The 18,858-nt window shown below is 39.5% G+C and overlaps 1 protein-coding gene across 3 annotated transcripts in view; it reads right to left on the bottom strand.

Moving 5' to 3' along the window:
• Positions 1 to 18,858, bottom strand: part of CPNE8 (copine 8) — a 2,424,038-nt gene that overhangs the window by 798,830 nt on the left and 1,606,350 nt on the right. The window lies entirely within an intron of this gene.

Below are 18,858 nucleotides of genomic sequence, written 5' to 3'. Positions count from 1 at the left end.
TGTGAGGAGAGGGCGCCAGAGGGACTGAAATCATACGGGGGTGGAGGGAGGATACTTACCCCAGTCGGTCAGTCTTGAACACAGTCCTCCTGTATTTTCAGGCAGAACCTTCCCTGCAGACCACATCAGGGCAAAGCTGAGAAGCATACCAGCGAGTAACCCGGCTGGGTGGCATCCCTGTGGATACCAGGTGAGCGTAACAGAATGAGAAGCCTACCATAACAAATCCACCTGGGCACCATGAAGACATCAGAAATTGACCAACTGGCCCAATTACTAGGAGAGCTTCGTGCTGAGGTTCATTCTGCCCGACAAGAGACTAATGCCCTCCGGAGAGACCTAATAGTGACCAAAGAACGCACTGAAGAGATTAGCAGGCAATACTTGCAATCACAGGCAGGACAGACGCCTCTACCTGGAAGCAATCCAACGATGCAAAACCCCACCATACCACCCACTCCGGTACAGATCACGTTACATGAAACAGTGCCTCTGGCACCACCAGAAAGGTTCTCAGGCGACCCACGGAAGTATGCAGCATTCATCAATCAGTGCTGCCTTAATTTTCTTTGTAGGCCTGGAGCATTTCCAAACGACCAAGCTCGGGTAGCTTTTGTCTTATCATACCTGAGTGGTAGTGCAGCAGATTGGTCGGTGCCGTTGGTAACCCATGACAATCCTCTATTACATGACTTTGGGGGGTTCCAGAGAGAAATGGAAAAAATGTTTGCTCGCCATATCCAGGAACAAGCAGTAGACAATGAACTCTTGTCCCTCCGACAGGGGAATCAGGACTTGTTAACTTACATTGCTACCTTCAACAGACTGGTTGCTGAAGCTAGGTGGCCAGAAAACAAGAGAACCACGTTATTCCATCGAGGTTTACGAGGCAAATTAAAGGACGTCTTAGCCCAGGTGGTTGATCCACCCAGAGACTGTGCAGAATTCATAAATCTGGTCGTGCAGCTAGACCACCGGTTGCAGGACCGATAGGCAGACCGGTCTAAAACGGACCCCCGGACCGTGTATGTTCGACCAAGGGAAAACACACCCCATACCTGAAAATGCTGTAGAACCCATGCAGATTGGAGGGATACGGCCTCCATTAACAAAACAAGAGCAGGACAAAATAAGACAACAACAGCTTTGTTTGTATTGTGGGAAACCAGGACATTTCCTGAAGGACTGTCCAGTAAAACCCCCAAGAAGAACAGTCGGGGCCACAGAGAAGGATGAAGCTAAGGAATCGGAAAACTACCAAGCTCGACAAATGTAGAGGTCAGTTTGTCAAGTGAGAAGAAAGAGTTGCTGACCTCGCACTTTGCAATACCAGTGATCTTAACTAACCACCAACAGTCGTCAAGAATGCATGCCATTGAAGCATACATCGATAGCGGAGCAGTTGGAAATTATATTGATCAAGAACTGGCAGCAGAGATGGGGCTTCCTTTGTGTTCTAACCCAACTATTGACAAGGTAACCACCGTGGATGGGACAGAAATCACTTCCGGACCAGTAACCCAGTGCACAGCCAGGGTAACTTTGCTGTGCCAGGACGGACATCGGGAGTCTATTTCATTCAATCTCATCAAGGCACCTCAGTTCAGGCTAATACTAGGGATGCAATGGTTGGTTGCTCACAACCCTTTGATAGACTGGCGGGCACGAAAATTAACCTTCCCCGGTGACTGCTCCCCTGCCTGCTATTACCAAGAGGAGAAACCCGACGTCTGTATCCCCATGACTCCCGGAGCGACAGTATCAACCCTAGGAGCAACTAATACCTTGCCAAGTGAATACCATGATTTCCAGGATGTTTTCCGAAAGGACCAAGCCAATACATTGCCGCCGCACAGGTCCTATGACTGTCAGATCGACCTTGTTCCTGGTGCACAAATCCCTTGCGGCAGGATCTAGGTTCTCACAGAACCAGAAAACCTTAATTTGAAATCCTATTTAGACCAGTACCTTGCAAACGGATTTATCCATCCTTCGAGGTCCCCCGCAGCCAGTCCTTTGTTCTTCGTACCGAAAAAGGAAGGAGACTTGAGAATCTGTATTGACTACCGCGCATTGAACCAGATCACCGTGAAGAACCGCTACCCCTTGCCACTTATCCCTGAGATGCTAGACCAAGTTAAAGATGCCCAGATTTATACCAAATTGGACCTTCGAAGAGCGTACCACCTGGTCCGAGTCAGAAAAGGAGATGAATGGAAAACCGCCTTCCGTACTAAGTACGGCTTGTTTGAATATCAAGTCATGCACTTCGGGTTAAGCAACGCTCCTGCGTCTTTCCAATATTTCATGAAGTCTTAAGGGAGTTAATTGATGTGTGCGCCTTAGTGTACATAGACGACATCTTAGTATACTCAGCCTCGGAACAAGATCATGTCAGGCACGTTCGTTCAGTCCTCACCAAGCTCCGTCAACATCGCTTGTTTGCAAAGCTTGAAAAATGCTTTTTTTACCTCACTGAAGTAGAATTCCTTGGTTTTATCCTTACTCCAGGAGGCATCAGAATGGACGTGCACAAGGTACATGCCATTCTGAAATGGCCTTCACCGACGTCTCTGAAAGGGGTACAAAGCATGCTGGGCTTTGCGAACTTCTACCGCCGGTTCATCCCAGACTTCTCTCAGGTTGTGCACCCAATCACAGTATTATTACGAAAAAACAATAAAAAGTTTGCTTGGACCGAAGAAGCAGAAGAAGCCTTTCAGGAACTTAAACAAAGGTTTACCTCCGCTCCAATCCGGCGACATCCTCGTCCAGACCTCCCTTATGTCGTTGAAACTGATGCGTCCAGTCTCTGGATATGCTCATACTTGTATACATTGTACTCACACTACTTTCCTTAGGGTCTACTCACAGTATGTGATAGTTATACATAGGGAAGTAGTAGTTTTGAAATAGAGCAATCATTTCTGTGCATGAAGATAATCAGTTAGGTTATGAAGATTGTCTGGTAATACTGCTGTTTTTTTGTTTACTTCATTCTCCCTGTATATGCTCATATTTGTATGTGTTGTCTGTTTGTGTTTTGTTTGAAATAATGCAATTATGTAGTAAGTGGGTTTTATTAGGTACTTATTAAATGTGTCACAGTGCGCTAAACTCTAATAAGAAAGCTTTTATCATTTCACTATTCCACATGGCAAGATTATTAATATTGCACCTCCATCATGTATGCTGCACACAATGCCTACGGTTCTACATAAGTAGCTAAGTATACTGGAAAGAAATTCATAATAGAATGCTATTCATATCAATGCATTGCTTAATGCACTATGTACATCATGACATTTATTCTAATGATCCTTGACACTTTTTTATCAACATTACAATAAGAATCCCTTGAACAGACTTTTCATGAAAATTAAAAGCACATGTGATGTCATCAGTGATGTCATCAATGACATTTGTGATGTCATCTTTGATGTCCTGGGTGTTAGTCTTACCAATACTGGCGATTTTTCAGGGGTTTTTCGGTTTTATTTTGAACCATAACGTCCGTTTAACAAAGTTTTTTTACTGAATTTCATAGGTTTTTTTAGCATAATTTGACCATAACCTCCCTTTATCAAATTTTATTTTACTGAATATACATATTCATAGTGTAAATTTGATAGATGTTTGCTAGGATTCCCTTACTTTATATACATGTAACATAGAACATACTGAACCCCTAGCTAGTGATTTTGATGTCCGCAGACTGTGCGAATGTCCGCGGACGGACGGACGGACGGACGGACGGACGGACGCGGACAACACCGATACTACCCAAAAACTCAGGGGTATCTTAAATTGTTATATCATACCATATGAACACTGTACAAGTTGAAAAACCAACACACAAACACATTATATATAGTAATAAATAAGAATTAGAACTTATATATCTAACACATCAAACATCCATTTAAAGACCATATATAGTAAAATGGAATATACCAAAAAAAGAAAGGTATGCTTCTAACATAATTACCTCACAGAAACTGCCCAACTAGGAGCAGCAGCGGATCTACAGAACAGAATGTCTATATTAAATACAATAAAAGTAATATATATATTTTTTTCCTCACAGAAATGTCAAATACTTTAGAATGGCTTGAGGAGAATTTCCCACATGGTGAAATGTCTGAAGATAGTGAAACTAATGGTAGACATTTCTCTAACCAAATTAATAAGCATTACTTTATGTACAATTGACATATATATATATATATATATACATTTTTTTTTTAACAGACCATACAAACAATAAAAACAATACCCACCAAGATACTTTAGAACAAACTCTCCAGAGCATGGAAGAAAAAATGAAAAAGCTCATGACAAATTTCCACCTTTTGAAAGATTTTGTGGAGGACCATATAAAAGAAAAACATTACATACCATTGTGTAACATGTACCTGTCCCCCCTCTCCATATCCCAGTCAATTATCCCCAAACCATCACCACATAGAAAAACATTTTGATGAGATTTCCATCCCTTCATCTCCTCCTATCAATCCTCTTGAAAACCCCAATTCCCCTGTGTTTGTGTCTGTTTCTGCTACCCCTTCTCTATCATAAATTGTACATATATATAAAATAATGAAAAATAAATGTTATGTGTGTGTTAATTTAGTCCTTTGTGTTTTTTTTTTTTAAAAAGCCAGTTTTGGTGTCCGCGGACAACAGGGATGTCCTGAAATGTTCGTAAATAAACGAAATGGGGGTGTCCTGAGGACACTATATCTGTCCGTATTGTTCGCAGGCGAGTTGAAACTGTTTTAAGAACACATACGGTGTTCTGAAATGTTCGTAAATAAACGAAATGGCGGTGTCCAGAGGACGCTCTCCGTATTGTTCGTGGGCAAGTTGAAATTGTTCTAAGAACTCATCAAGTGTCCTGGGATGTTCGTAAATAAACAAAATAGGGGTGTCCTGAAGACGCTATACCTGTCCGTACTGTTCATAGGCGGGTTGAAACTGTTCTAAAAACAAACGCCTGTCCGTAACTGTTTCACTTGTGATGCACTTTTAATTAGTTTCAGGACCCGAACAGTGTCCGTAGAACACCAACGCGCATGCGCAAAACAGTTTCAGTGCATTTGGTGTCCTGCAGACACCCTTTCCCTTCGCAGACATTTTCGCAACGCCATCATGTGACTGCAACTCATGCTGAGCGTGTGTTCTGACTGCGGACACTGTTCGTGTCCCCGAACAATTTAAAACTACCTTTTCAGGCAATCCACAATATTTTATAACAATAAATCACCATCGCACAAGTTCCAGACAATGATCCTGACTTTCTACATACTTTTTGGGCCTTTTTGAGCCTTTTTTTGGTGTTCGATCTGTCCGCGGACAGCGCAGGTGTCCGCGAAGCGTGCACCAGCATCCCTATAAAAGGCCACACCCCAGAGCTCATCCTCATTGTGTTTCTGGCTATCTTATAGAACACAGTACATTTTTGCTGCCAATCTTCCAGATATATTTCTGAAACCTGATGGCATCCATGGCTCCACTACTGCCACCTGGTGCTACATCTGCCTCAGCACCACCCCCACCCCCTCCACCACCAACATCTCCCCAAGGGCCTGAAGAGGGGAACAGGAGTGAGGATGCAGAGGAGGATGAAGAGGATGAAGAGGATGAGGTAGTGGAAGTCCCTACTACCAGCACTCGCCGTGACTCTTGGGTGTGGCGGTTATTTACCATTCATGGTAACGTCACAAGGCGCGTGCGAACAAAGTCACCTGCAATGAGTGCAAAATTGTGCTCAGTCGCGGGAGGCTTGGTTCATACAGCTTTGGTACGACAACTATGAAGCGACACCTAACGTCATTCCATGGTGGGGCCATTCGCAAGGTTGTTCCTTGTGAGGAGCGTAGTAGGTTGAGATTCTCTACTACATCCTCCGTTTCCGATCCTGTTACCACAAGGATCACTCCTGTGGGAGAGCGTATCCCTCCATCTGCCTCATAGGCCATTCGCAATGCTGATGACCCTTACCTTTCGAGGGTCACAGTTGTGTGTATGTACTGTGACACAGGGGGGAGAGACTTTGTAGTGCTTTTGAGACTACGGTCTCAGAGCACGAGAAGACCTGCCCACTACCTAAGTAAGGCCCAACCTACATCTTCCTCTCTTCACCCGCCCTTTTTTATCCCCGTGGTTGGTGTCCCTCCCTTACCCTCCTTTCCCCTCCTCTACTAATGTGTCGTGTGTAAAAAAACAAAAAAAATATAAAACAACAAAAATAAAAAAAAGGCTGTTTTCAGAGCCGCCTTTCACAGTTTAAAAATAGAAGTGGCAAATAAATGGAGCAGGGCCATGTGTATTTTTTAGAAGTCCGCGGACAGTTCGCGGACATCTAAAACTTTGGGGTGCTGCCCTATCATAACCACTGCACTTTTCTCTGGGAGGAAGTGGTGGCTCTGAAAAGAGCCTTTTGGTGGTGTTTGTGTTTGAAAAACTTGAAATGGTCAACACCTACTGCAAAATGGATGGCTGAAATTCCAAAAAAGGTCACAATGCATTTTGTACATTTCTCAGAAAAATCTGATTGCCAGCATAAGTAAGATGGACTGCATCTCTGCGAAAAATGTATGTGCTACGAAACATAATATTTTCATTGTGAAAAGAGGACATGCCAACATCTCTTAGAAAGGCACAAACAGCCTTATTGACATTGCGCCTCGCTTTCTCCATTTGTGGACCAAATGAAGAAGAACGCAGCCACATTTGTCTCTGCGCAATCCGAGAAAAAATTACTTGAGAATTTGGAAACATGTCCATGACCTTCCCAAGTCCTTCTTTCATTGCAAATTGCAAAGAAATTCCAGACACATGTCCTAAACTATTCCCTCCACAATAAATTATCATTATGTCTGGATGATGCTGTCTCCAAAGTAGCATAGAGAGGTAGCAAGTCCAGCCACTTCATTCCACGCACTCCATGGCAGTGCACTTACACATGTGGGAATCCAAGATCTACAGCTTCTCCACAGCTTTCTGCATGCACCTTCAACCAATGTATCCACGAGTCTCCCAAAATCCAGACAATCTGTTTTCTAAAACACACAGCCATAGCTATCTGTTCTTCTCTCAGGAAAAATACTTTCTGACAAACACTCTCCTGACACAACACACCCACTAAACTTTACTGACCAATCCCTTGCTCTGCTCATTCTCATTTGCATGCCTCCCCACCCCAAAATCCCCATATGTAACACACGATGTCCGCAGACTACTTCCATGTCCGCGGACATATCGTAAGATGGACAGCCCTTCTACCATTTCCACTTCACTCTCTGTGCCATTCCCTCATTGGATACAACTAAGCAGTCACACAACCATCCACCAATTACATCCAAGACCCCTACATCTAACTCCATCATCATAGATCAGCACTTCAAATGTACTGTTAATCACTCTGAGTACAAGTGTCATATCATTGGAAAGCACCTACTACAAGAACTACTGTACAAGTCTCCAAGATTTCTACTTGCAGCTGCATGCATATCCATATGCATGAACACAAACTACAGGTATGCATATTTTCTGTATAGTACATGTACAATTCTTATAAATGCATATAAACAGATATACCGTCTTTTAACCTGTATAACCTATAAAATAAACTTACTGTCATTTTTCCCATCTGCCATAATCAACTGTCACTTCCAAACCTATCTGCTATTTAATTTCTTTTTACACACACATTTGCAAAGCATGTTGAACTAACATATTTAAAGTAAAATATAAAGACTGCACATAAACACACAAAATTACTAATTTCTTTCCTTTACAATTGCAGTGAAGACAACTCTCCTGAAAAGCAGCAGCAGAATCTGAAGTACAAACAACTCAGAAGAAACCTGCTCATTCCACAAAAAAGTAAGTTAAATACCACCATAATATTTTTACTATTACTGTTACTCAAACACACTGTGGGGTTCCTTCATGGTATTTCTGCGCCTAAAAACAGAGATTGTGCACCATTCTGTCCACAAATCCCCATTTGTTAAACAGGGATTTGCAGGCAGACTGGCGCACTAATCCCCATTTTTTCGATGCACAAATGACATAACTCAGCCCCTAGAATTTTAATATTATAGAACAAAGAACTGTTTTAATTCTATACCATTAGATTTACTATCTGTGCTTCTTCTCACCACTAGCTTACTTTCTACTGCCATCTGAACCCCAGTTTAGTAGCACATAAATTCAAGAATACCCAGCCCAACTAGTTGTAGTTGCCCAATGCACAATCACACACCATCACATACATCTTTATCATCATACTCAAACACTCATGCACACAGCACACATACATTGCAGAACACCCTAACCCATACCTTCTTTATTTTTTTCAACAGACCCTAAAGAATGCCTACCAAAAATCAAGTCCGCAGAAAGCAACGCCGAAGTAGAGCAAATGAAAATAGAAGTTTCCAAAATAAGCATCCATCTCTAGCAGAATTTGTACAAGAAATTCAAACAAAACAGCTAATACAGTCATTTAGCGAAACAAAACAAGCTTCAAGTACAGAAACTTTGCCTCCTCTATCAAAATGTAAAACGAAACAGAAAACGATTAACAAGAATTCAGCTACCACTACTGCTAAAACTGTTCCTATAAATCTTGATATAATGCCAAGTAAGCATACCAAAAAAAGTATTTTAGCAAAAATGTTCCGCGACAGAGTCCTTCAAAATCTTATAAAAACAGGAGAGAAATCATGCGCAACCCTTAAAACCTACCGTAGAAAATTAATCTTAGAAGCTTTGATAGACAGTGCAATCCTTCTCAAAAGAAAGTTATTTATTTTAGTGTTAAACAAAATGAAACCACTAACAAAACTAATGACTAAATTACAAAAAAGACTGCTCAATAAACGAAATGTCAACAAATATAAGTTCTTAAATATCTGTGGAGGTGAGTAGAGTCACACCACACGCACAGAACCATATTTCAATGAAGAAGCATACAAACAAAAGCGAACCAATACAATTGCCATACATGGCAGTGGACGAGGTTATGAAAAAGTTAATAATACCATAATGGAACAAGAAATACTGCTTACAAAAATATCCCCAGAGGAAAATCTCAATCAGTAAGTGAAAGGCAAAGACAAAATCAAAATGAAACTATTGCAAAATATGGATACCTGTTCAATGCACAAGTACACAGGACTACAAGGACATTCATTAGCCTGCATTTCAGGACCTATTTGCAAAACCACCTTCCATCATATCAAAATGATATAAACACATCATTCAACTATAAGAAATCTAGTCTATAAATACTATGCTAAAAGTCCTGCTTTAGCAATAGCCAATTTAAATAACATTCTTCTACATGATACAGCCAAAGACCTACTTGAAGAAATCGACTATATACAGAAAAAAATATTTTGGAAGTGAAAACCACTTACAAAATGCAATAGCTTTACAACAGACTAGCAACAATTCTATGCATGGCAACCTTCTACTACACACATACAAAAAAGAAATACTGAAACTTAAAAGTACATCTGCTGAAGTACCAAACCATGTGTGTGTATGTTGCCGCAGAACGTTTTATAAAAGTAACACAAAAACTGTAGACCTAACATACAAAATAGAAGACAATGAAGATTCTAAATGGTTTGAATTAGCTCTCTACCTTACAGCAGAAAACAAATACGAAATAACTGACCCCTTAATACTTTGCAGTTACTGCACTATAAAACTTGACAACAGCCAAACTCCTTCACGTGCTATCACAAATAATTTGGAATTGTTCCCACTACCAAAACCCCTACAACAGCTCAATTTATATGAGAGCATCATAATTGAAACAGTGCACCCCTTTCAAGCAATAATACGCCTTCAACCAAAAACAGCAAAATTACCTCCCTCTGAATTGGTGAAAGGCATTCGTGGCAAAGTAGTCTATTTACCATTAGATCTAAAACAAAATGTGCACGCTCTGGGAGTGCAACGTCCAATGGAGCAATCTTTAATTATCTTAGTAAATGGTGTACCTACAAAAGACGAAAGAATTTGGCAACAACTGGTAGACTTACATAAAGTTACACAAGCCTTGCAATATCTAAAAGACAATAATGAATACTACAAAGAAATTTATATTGAAGAAAACTTGAAGGAAACCACTGAAATAATTCAAGAGTCACCAGAAACTGGTCAATTTGAGCTTTTAGATCCTGCTACAGCATACAATACTTTAGACCATTATACAATTCATTCATTGCACTCTAATAACACCATAGAAGATGCATGGAAACGTACCAAATATCACCAATCAGCATATGGGAGAAAAGTATAGAAGCACATGCTTTTCCTCTACTCCTTCCTGCTGGCAAAGGAGGAAGGTACGATGATAGACCTATTCAAATAACAGCATCAGAATACCGCTCGTTACGGATGTATTCTGAAGATCCCAGATTTAGACAAAATGTGGAATACATATTCCACCTACTCTTTGAAAGTGAACTAGAAACTCTATGTTACGGAGTTGCACACACATTAAAATCAGGAACCCACTTTCAAAATATGTCAGCTACACAATTATTACAAAGAGTGCAAGAAAAAGATGAGGTTTTACAATCAAGTATTACAAATCTATTAGCACACATGCGTGGTACTAAAGAGTACTGGTTCCGACGTCATGGAGATGTACATTGTATGATAAGAAACCTTGGCCCACCCACTTGGTTTGTTACATTAAGTTGTGCAGAATATGCATGGGAAGATTTACATGATTTCCTACGCATATCAAACAAAAACAAAACAAACATAGATATACTAACACCTGGAGAACTTTGTTCTCTAGATCCTGTTAATGCTTTAAGATATTTTCATCATCGCTTCATCGCTATGCTACACTTTATTTGTAATAAACTGTTCCTCCCCTCGGAGAAGTGCAACACTTCTTTTGGAGAAAAGAATACCAAGCCAGAGGAGCACCACATATCCACATGCTTTTATGGATTAAAGATGCTCAATAATTTGGTCAAGACAATGATGCCACTGTGTTACAGTTTATCGAAAAATATGTCACTTGTGAAATTCCATCGGAAGCAACAAATAGTCATCTTCATGCACAAATTTTACAATTTCAAAGACACAAATGTGGAAAATATTGTTGTCGCAAATACAAAAACAAAGGGAAATACTACACCAAATGCTGTTTTGGTTTCACTAGACCAGTTACAAAAACAGGTCAAGTGAACAACTTCATGTCTTCAGTTAGACATAGTGTTAAAGGTAAATCACCAAAAAATACATATTACATAAAAAGAACAGACGAAGAAAAATATATCAATGATTACGATGCAATCATTGCCCTCTTATGGAATGCAAACATAGATGTGCAGTTCATTGCAGACAATTCCACTGCAGTTGCACAATATGTTACAGCATACTTAACCAAAGCAGAAAAAACAGAGCTTCAAGACCTCTGGAATGACCTGTCATCAGACAAAACACTGTCTCAGAAATTGTACAGCTTGGGCATAAAAATGCTCTCCCATAGAGAATGTCGCGCCTATGAAGCAGCAGATTGTTTAACCGCTACTGCTTTGTATGGAAAATCTGAAAATATAGTATGGCTAATCTTGGTCCTGCTAAATCTAGAAAGAGTTCTCAAATCATACGATGAAATAGAAACAATAGCCACAAATTATCCCAACAGCCAATACATTTTGAAAAACAATTTGCTGGACACATACTACCGAAACAGAAATACCACTTTGGAAACCATGTGTCTATAACACATAGCCCAAAACTTCACATACAAAAATAATATAAAACCCGATGAAAAAAAAGGTAGATACAGAGTGACACATTGTGAAGGCAGCATAGTAAAACTCACCAAACCAAGTTTAATTAATCATATGAAATTGTCATTAAAGACTCCTCAACATAAAGAACTATATTACATGTCCCTGATACACTCTTTAAACCATGGAGAAAAGAAGAAGAAATACTAGATAACTATGACTCCCACGAAGATGCTTTCAAAGCAAATGAAAGCACTATAACCGATGTAACTTTACACACTACAAAACAATGTTGCACAATGAACAGCAACACGAAGAAGAACTCCAGGCCCAACTAGATAAGGACACTCCTGACAGTAGTCAACCTTCTGTAACAGGAAGTCAAGAACCACTGGGACAGCCACTAATAGCAAATGAGGCAGAATTAGCTATGACAGAAGTAGAAAACACCATGTTTCAGTATGAAGATAAAGAAGACCTAACTACACTACAATCAAAATTAAACAATGAGCAGCGTAGCATTTTTCAAGAAGGAACAAAAGAAATTGCACATGGTGTACAACATGAAAATAAAGAATGCACCTGCCAAAATTACAAACCTATACTACTGTACGTCAGTGGTGAAGCTGGTTCTGGCAAAACATTCTTAATCAAAATCATCAGCAAATTCCTTCAACAATTGACAAACAACAAACTGTCAGCTGTTGTCACTGCCCCCACAGGTTTAGCTGCCTACAACATAGGCGGTGTCACTTTACACCGATTACTACTCTTGCCAGTAGAACACCAAAACAAATTAGACTATTACAAACTTTCTACAGAAGCTGCAATGGAACGACGCAGAGTATTAAAACAAATGAAAATGCTACTAATAGATGAAGTGAGCATGGTCTCCAACCTAATGTTGGCTTTGATTCACCTCAGATTACAAGTACTCAAAACAAACGACGAAGAGCTCTTTGGAGGAAAACAGATTATTGTTTTCGGAGATCTTCTTCAATTGACACCAGTGAAAGGTGAGCCTATTTTTAAAACCTTAGGACACAAACTCTGCCGTAAAACTGTTGGCAGCATAGGAAATGTCAACCTTTGTCAACATTTCCAATACAGAGAATTAACAGAAAACTTCAGGCAATCTGCAGATCTCACTTATGCCAACATCTTAAAAAGTATTAGAGTTGGTATACTATCTCAAGAAACACAAACAATATTGAAAACCCGGCACATTCATGCACTTTATAGTGATAATGCATGTGCTACGGATGTTATGGAACAATTACCACACAAAAATATCAATTGTATGGCCTTAATGCCAACTCTTGCAAGCTGTTCCAAATTCAATGAAACAATGTTGAAAAAAGAAATGCAACCAATAATTGAAATTAGCGCCACAGACAAACTAGACATACATGGTATGACACTACCCATGTGTGAGCAAGCCACAACAAGACTAAATAGTTTAGAAAATTCAATCTCCAACACAGCTGGGTTGGAAATTTTTTTAAAATTATCCTTAAACTGTAGAGTAATGCTTAAACGGAACCTTGACGTGGATCAAGCACTAGTTAATGGAGCACTGGGTACAGTTGTTGGCTTTCAAACATACCCACGTGACAACAACATTCAGTTTGTCAATATTCTCTTTGACAAACTTTCAGAAGTGAAAAGGATAGGACGATTCCTTCTCTTCAAAGACATGTATGCACGCAGAGAACAATTTTCTATAACTCTTGCATACGCAGTCACTATTCATAAATCACAAGGTCTTACCCTAGACAAAGCATTGATAGATATTGGTAACAGTCTTTAAAGAAGGCAAGAGCTAAGTAGCACTATCATGCTTACGTACACTTGACGGTCTATTTCTAATTAACTTTGATGCAAGTAAAGTAAACGCTGATATTCCTTGCATTTTAGAATACAATAGACTTCGTTCACTATACACCCCCATCTAAAAACATATCCTGTTCCACAAAAAGTAAAACGTTGTAAAAGAAAACTAAATCAAACAGAAATGCAACGGGATGTCACTGCAAATCCTCCAAAGAGAGTAAAAGAAACAAATACTTCATCAATTACCACAACCAAAGAAGAACCTATTACTCAAAGTAGCTCAAGTACTTCTTCAAAGAAACAACACACATTCCGAAAAAATTACTTGGACACAGACTTATTTGGTCCATTTAAATTTTCAAATATAACTGGTGTAAGTTGCTACGCAAATGTAGCAATGAATATTCTATTTCAATTACCACCAATTGTTGACAACATTTATTTACACAGTACAGACCAATTGTGTTTGCAAATGTTAGTACTTCATAGAAACGCAAAAAACAATCCTGACAACACGTATAGTGTTCATGGAATAAGACAACAATTGGACTACTGTGCTGGAATGGTGAAATTCACTATAAACCCACAGGAAGATCCACAAGAATTTCTAATGTAGCTACTACAGGTACTGTAAAACAAAAACATACCCATAAATGAAATCTTTCAGATTTCATACATGTGGATACATACATGCACTCTCTGCAACAATGTGACACAGGAACAAATCCCCAATGAGCGCTTTGTGTATGTATCCATACCCAATTGTGAATCCGTTCCATTTCAGCAACTTGTACAAAATGCAAACCATGGTAGATGATGTACTGCCTGCAATTCGGATAATCGCTCCACCTTACTAATACAAACGCATAGTAAATACGTAATACTAATGCTTCTACGCTACAATGCAGATGGTACCAAAAACAACTGCAAGCTGACTGGATGCACACATGGTTAAGTATCACTTGGTAAGAAAACCTTCACAACAATAGGTATAATCTACCACACAGGAGCCACAACCAATGCAGGTCACTATACTGCATATATTAAAAAAAAATGTGGATGGTTAGAATGTAATGATAGTACCATTACTCTAAAGCAGAGATTACCAGCAAATCTTACAAACGCTTATTTAATCTTCTTAAACCATAATTTATTAACTAATCTGTACTTAAACATTAAGAAAACTTTAATTAAAAAACTATAAAGTGTTAGAATATGCCAACAAGTATCTAACTGCCCCACGATTTTCAATAACCAAACAGATAAATCAATACCACTTTATTATAACAAAAAATAGACAGTTAGAATATGCCAACAGGTATCTAACTGGCCCAAGATTCTACAACAACTAAACAGATAAATGAATACAACTGAATTATATAAAAAAAATAAACAGTTAGAATACGCCAACAGGTATCTAACTGCTCCAAAAATCTGCAACAAGCCAACATATAGAACATTAGCCAGAAACAACAAGTAAACACTGAAAACAAACAAACAAATAGACTGTAGCATAACAAAAAAAGTTTTTTTTTTAATCCAACATGGATTTTCTTTCCCACAGACCCAATGATTTTAGCAACAAACACAAAAACTGAGCAAATTGCACAGTACACTGGTTTGTAATCTACTAAATATGAGGGTAAAAAAAATGGATTATTCAAAGTTATAAATTGTTACAAACTACCAATACTAACATGATATTTTCTTTTATCACAGAAATTAACAAGGAATATGTGTACTCCAGTTACCAAACCAAACAGTAAGTACATTATAAGAAGTACAACCACTGTAGCAAATCACACCCATAGTGGCTTATAACTTCGGTGCTTATAAATTTGGTCTTGGCCATGCACCCAAGACTCTAGGCCCTGGCCACAACCACCGCAGCATATCACACCCATAGACCACACCCATAGAATCAAACATTTTAACTATGCCATAAGGGCACTTTTAATGTCTGCGAACAATATGAGTGTTCTTAGAACAATTTCAACTTGCCTACCAACAGTACGGACAGCGTCCTCAGGACACCCCATTTAGTTTATTTAAGAACATTTCAGGATTCCGCGTGTGTTCTAAGAACAGTTTCAACTTGCCTACGGACAATACAGACAGGTATAGCGTCCTCAGGACACACCCATTTTGTTTATTTACGAACATCCCAGGACACTTGATGAGTTCTTAGAACAATTTCAACTTGTCCACGAACAATACGGACAGCGTCCTCAGGACACCACCATTTCGTTTAATTACGAACATTTCATGACACAACATGTGTTCTTAGGACAGTTTCAACTTGTTTGCGAACAATACGGACAGGCATAGCGTCCTCAGAACACCCCCATTTGTTTTATTTACGAACATCCCAGGACACTTGATGTGTTCTTAGAACAATTTCAACTTGTCTACGGACAATACGGACAGGCATAGCGTCCTCAGGACACCCCCATTTTGTTTGTTGACGAACATCCCAGGACAGTTGATGTGTTCTTAGAACAGTTTCAACTTGCCTACGATATTGATATTGAAGCACTCTACACTAACATCTCACAGGATAAAGCAGTCAACAGCCTACGAATTATGTTGGACAGGCGCCCACTACCACATAATGTGCCAACTCAATTCTTTTTTCAGGCTGCAGAATTGGTCCTGGCAAATAGCTTCTTTAAATTTAAAGAAGCCTTTTTTCTGCAGAGCAAGGGAACTGCAATGGGCTGTACATTTGCTCCCAACTTGGCTATCATTTTTATGGCCCTAATTGAAGAAAAGAAAGTGTTACATGCGAGTAATCCATTTTTCCAACAAATTAAGCTATATCGAAGATATATTGATGATAACTTATTAATTTGGGAAGGTAATCCGGACACACTTCTCCAATTTGTGAATTGGCTAAATCAAATGGATGATGACTTACACTACACTTTTGAATTCTCCACTACGAGGATCTCGTTTTTAGATCTCTCTATTTACAATGAATCGGGCCATATACAACTGGAGATATTTAGAAAACCAACGGAAAGAAATACCACACTACAATTTACTAGCCACCATCCCAAAAGTCTACTACAGAATCTTCCACATGGCATGTTCTTACGACTTCGACGTAACTGTTCAAATATAGCCAATTTCAACAAACATGCAGAGGTTTTGGAAACTAGGTTCATTGAACGAGGATACCCCAGGAAATTGGTTAGACAATCCAGAAAGCGAGTACGATATACAAATCATGAGGCACTTCTAAGTCCTAAAACTAAGAAGTCAGACCAAGAACAACTGGTGTGTGTCTCCACTTTTTGCCAGCATAGTAGGCGATTAAAGGCATTATTTTAAAAAACTGGAGAATCCTCAACTCAACTGGTATGAAATTACCGAAACCACTCTTTGCCTTTAAGAAAGGGAAAAATTTAAGACAAAAACTAACCTGCGCTAACTGACTTCCAACAAAATGTCACTCCATTCGAGACATTAACTTTAACCCAGTGGTGGGTCACTATCCTTGTACTTCATGTACAGCTTGTAAATATTCAAGAAAAATGACCACATTTGTGGGAGAAGGAAAGACATGGGATTTAAGAACCTTTACTACGTGTAAAAGCAAAAATGTGGTATATGCGGTCCAGTGCCCTTGCAATAAATTCTGTATAGGAAAAACCTCAAGAGAGGTACATGTTCGTATCAACGAACATCGTTCAAAAATTCGAACCCGCAACCTCAATGCCCCCATGGTTCTTCATTTTGTGGAGGCAGGCCATAATGTAGAAGATCTCACCTGGTTCTGTATCGAGAAAATTGTCACCAGTGGACTGATTCAGACTAAGAACAAGTTGTCATACAAAGAACAACTGTGGATTTTTAATCTTAAAACACTGGATAAAGGACTTAATACGGTGGAACCTTGGGAGTTTAATTCACGTTGATACCAAAAATATGTTTCTCTATGTTATAACATCTGTTTATTGAACACATTATGAGAAGCAAGAAGAAAAAAACTCTATGGTTGTTGAGTTATAATTGCAATTCTTTAGTGGCTCTGCACCAATTGATTAACAATTATCTAAAACTTTTTTTGTATGTGTTTTAACAATACACAGCATTAGTTTGGTACTTAAGTGGAGCCTCCTTTTCAATTATGTATCCTACTCCTTTTCAGTTGTGTATCCTTCTCTTAAAGCTCTTTTGAATTACGGCGGTACACTCCTTTTGGCCCCTTTAAGAAGTGCATGGTTCGGAATCATGTGACGGGCTTCCCCGGCGATCACATGACCACCGAGGGAACCTCCCTTCACGTCACGCATTTAATGTTTTATACCTGGCCCACCGCGATAGAACCCGGAAAACTTTGTGGTGTCGACCCAGTGGGTGAATGCCGATTTAAGGGCAGACTAGGATCCGAACAGGGTCTTTGGCAGCATGGACGACTGCCTCCAGTAGGTTTCGATTGTAAGTAGATTCGCTGATATAACCCAACCCCCATAATGAACAGCGTGAGTTCTTAGGACCTCACTTACTTGCACGCTCTAAGCGGTAATGCGTGCTTTTGCAATTAACGCCCCATGAATGTTATTTCTTTTGGGAACGCGAGCCGTTTTTTTTATTTCAACTAGGCGGTAATGCGTGTATTTGTATTCACGCACCACTTTGTTTCTTTGGAAATGCGAGCCCTTTTTTCTGATTTCAATTGGGCGATCCTGGCAGTGCTCGCTCTTTATTGTGGGCTTACGCGGAGTGGGCCTCTGCATAATATAATGGCACAACGTGAGGCTTGTCTGTTTTAGGAGTCAATAATTATATTTGTTAAATTTAGCCTATTCTAAAGTGAACATAACGACTCAAGAGCTATTTAGAATTTCTGGAATTTTTTCGAGTGAAACTAAAAATGATTTGATTCCATCACATTGAGTTCACCAACCTCCTGTCCTGGTTTCTTGTTCCCCTTTTCTGGACAGACTTGATTGAAACCTTAACCACCCGTGCCGAGTTAACATTGATACCGGCCACAGTTGTCCGAATACTGGAATAATTCGAGCTCATCTTCAAGGTGAGTGGCGGGTCACTTACGCCCGAGCATATTGGGTTCCTTTATTGCTCTTAGATATCACTTAAGCCATGACTCCTCAATTCAAGATATTAACATGTCATTTCAGATTCTTGGAATTTGGTGGATTGTCCCTGAGCCACATTTTGTGGTCCTTGATCCTTTGGAGCATATGACACTGGGACCAGGTCAGTCTGGTCCCTAGAC

This window comes from Ambystoma mexicanum, chromosome 12 (assembly GCF_040938575.1).
Source record: "Ambystoma mexicanum isolate Mex_15411 chromosome 12, UKY_AmexF1_1, whole genome shotgun sequence".
NCBI classification, from domain to species: Eukaryota; Metazoa; Chordata; class Amphibia; order Caudata; family Ambystomatidae; genus Ambystoma; species Ambystoma mexicanum.
The sequence above is the reverse complement of the archived record's forward strand: the minus strand, read 5'-3'. Positions and strand labels throughout refer to the sequence as shown.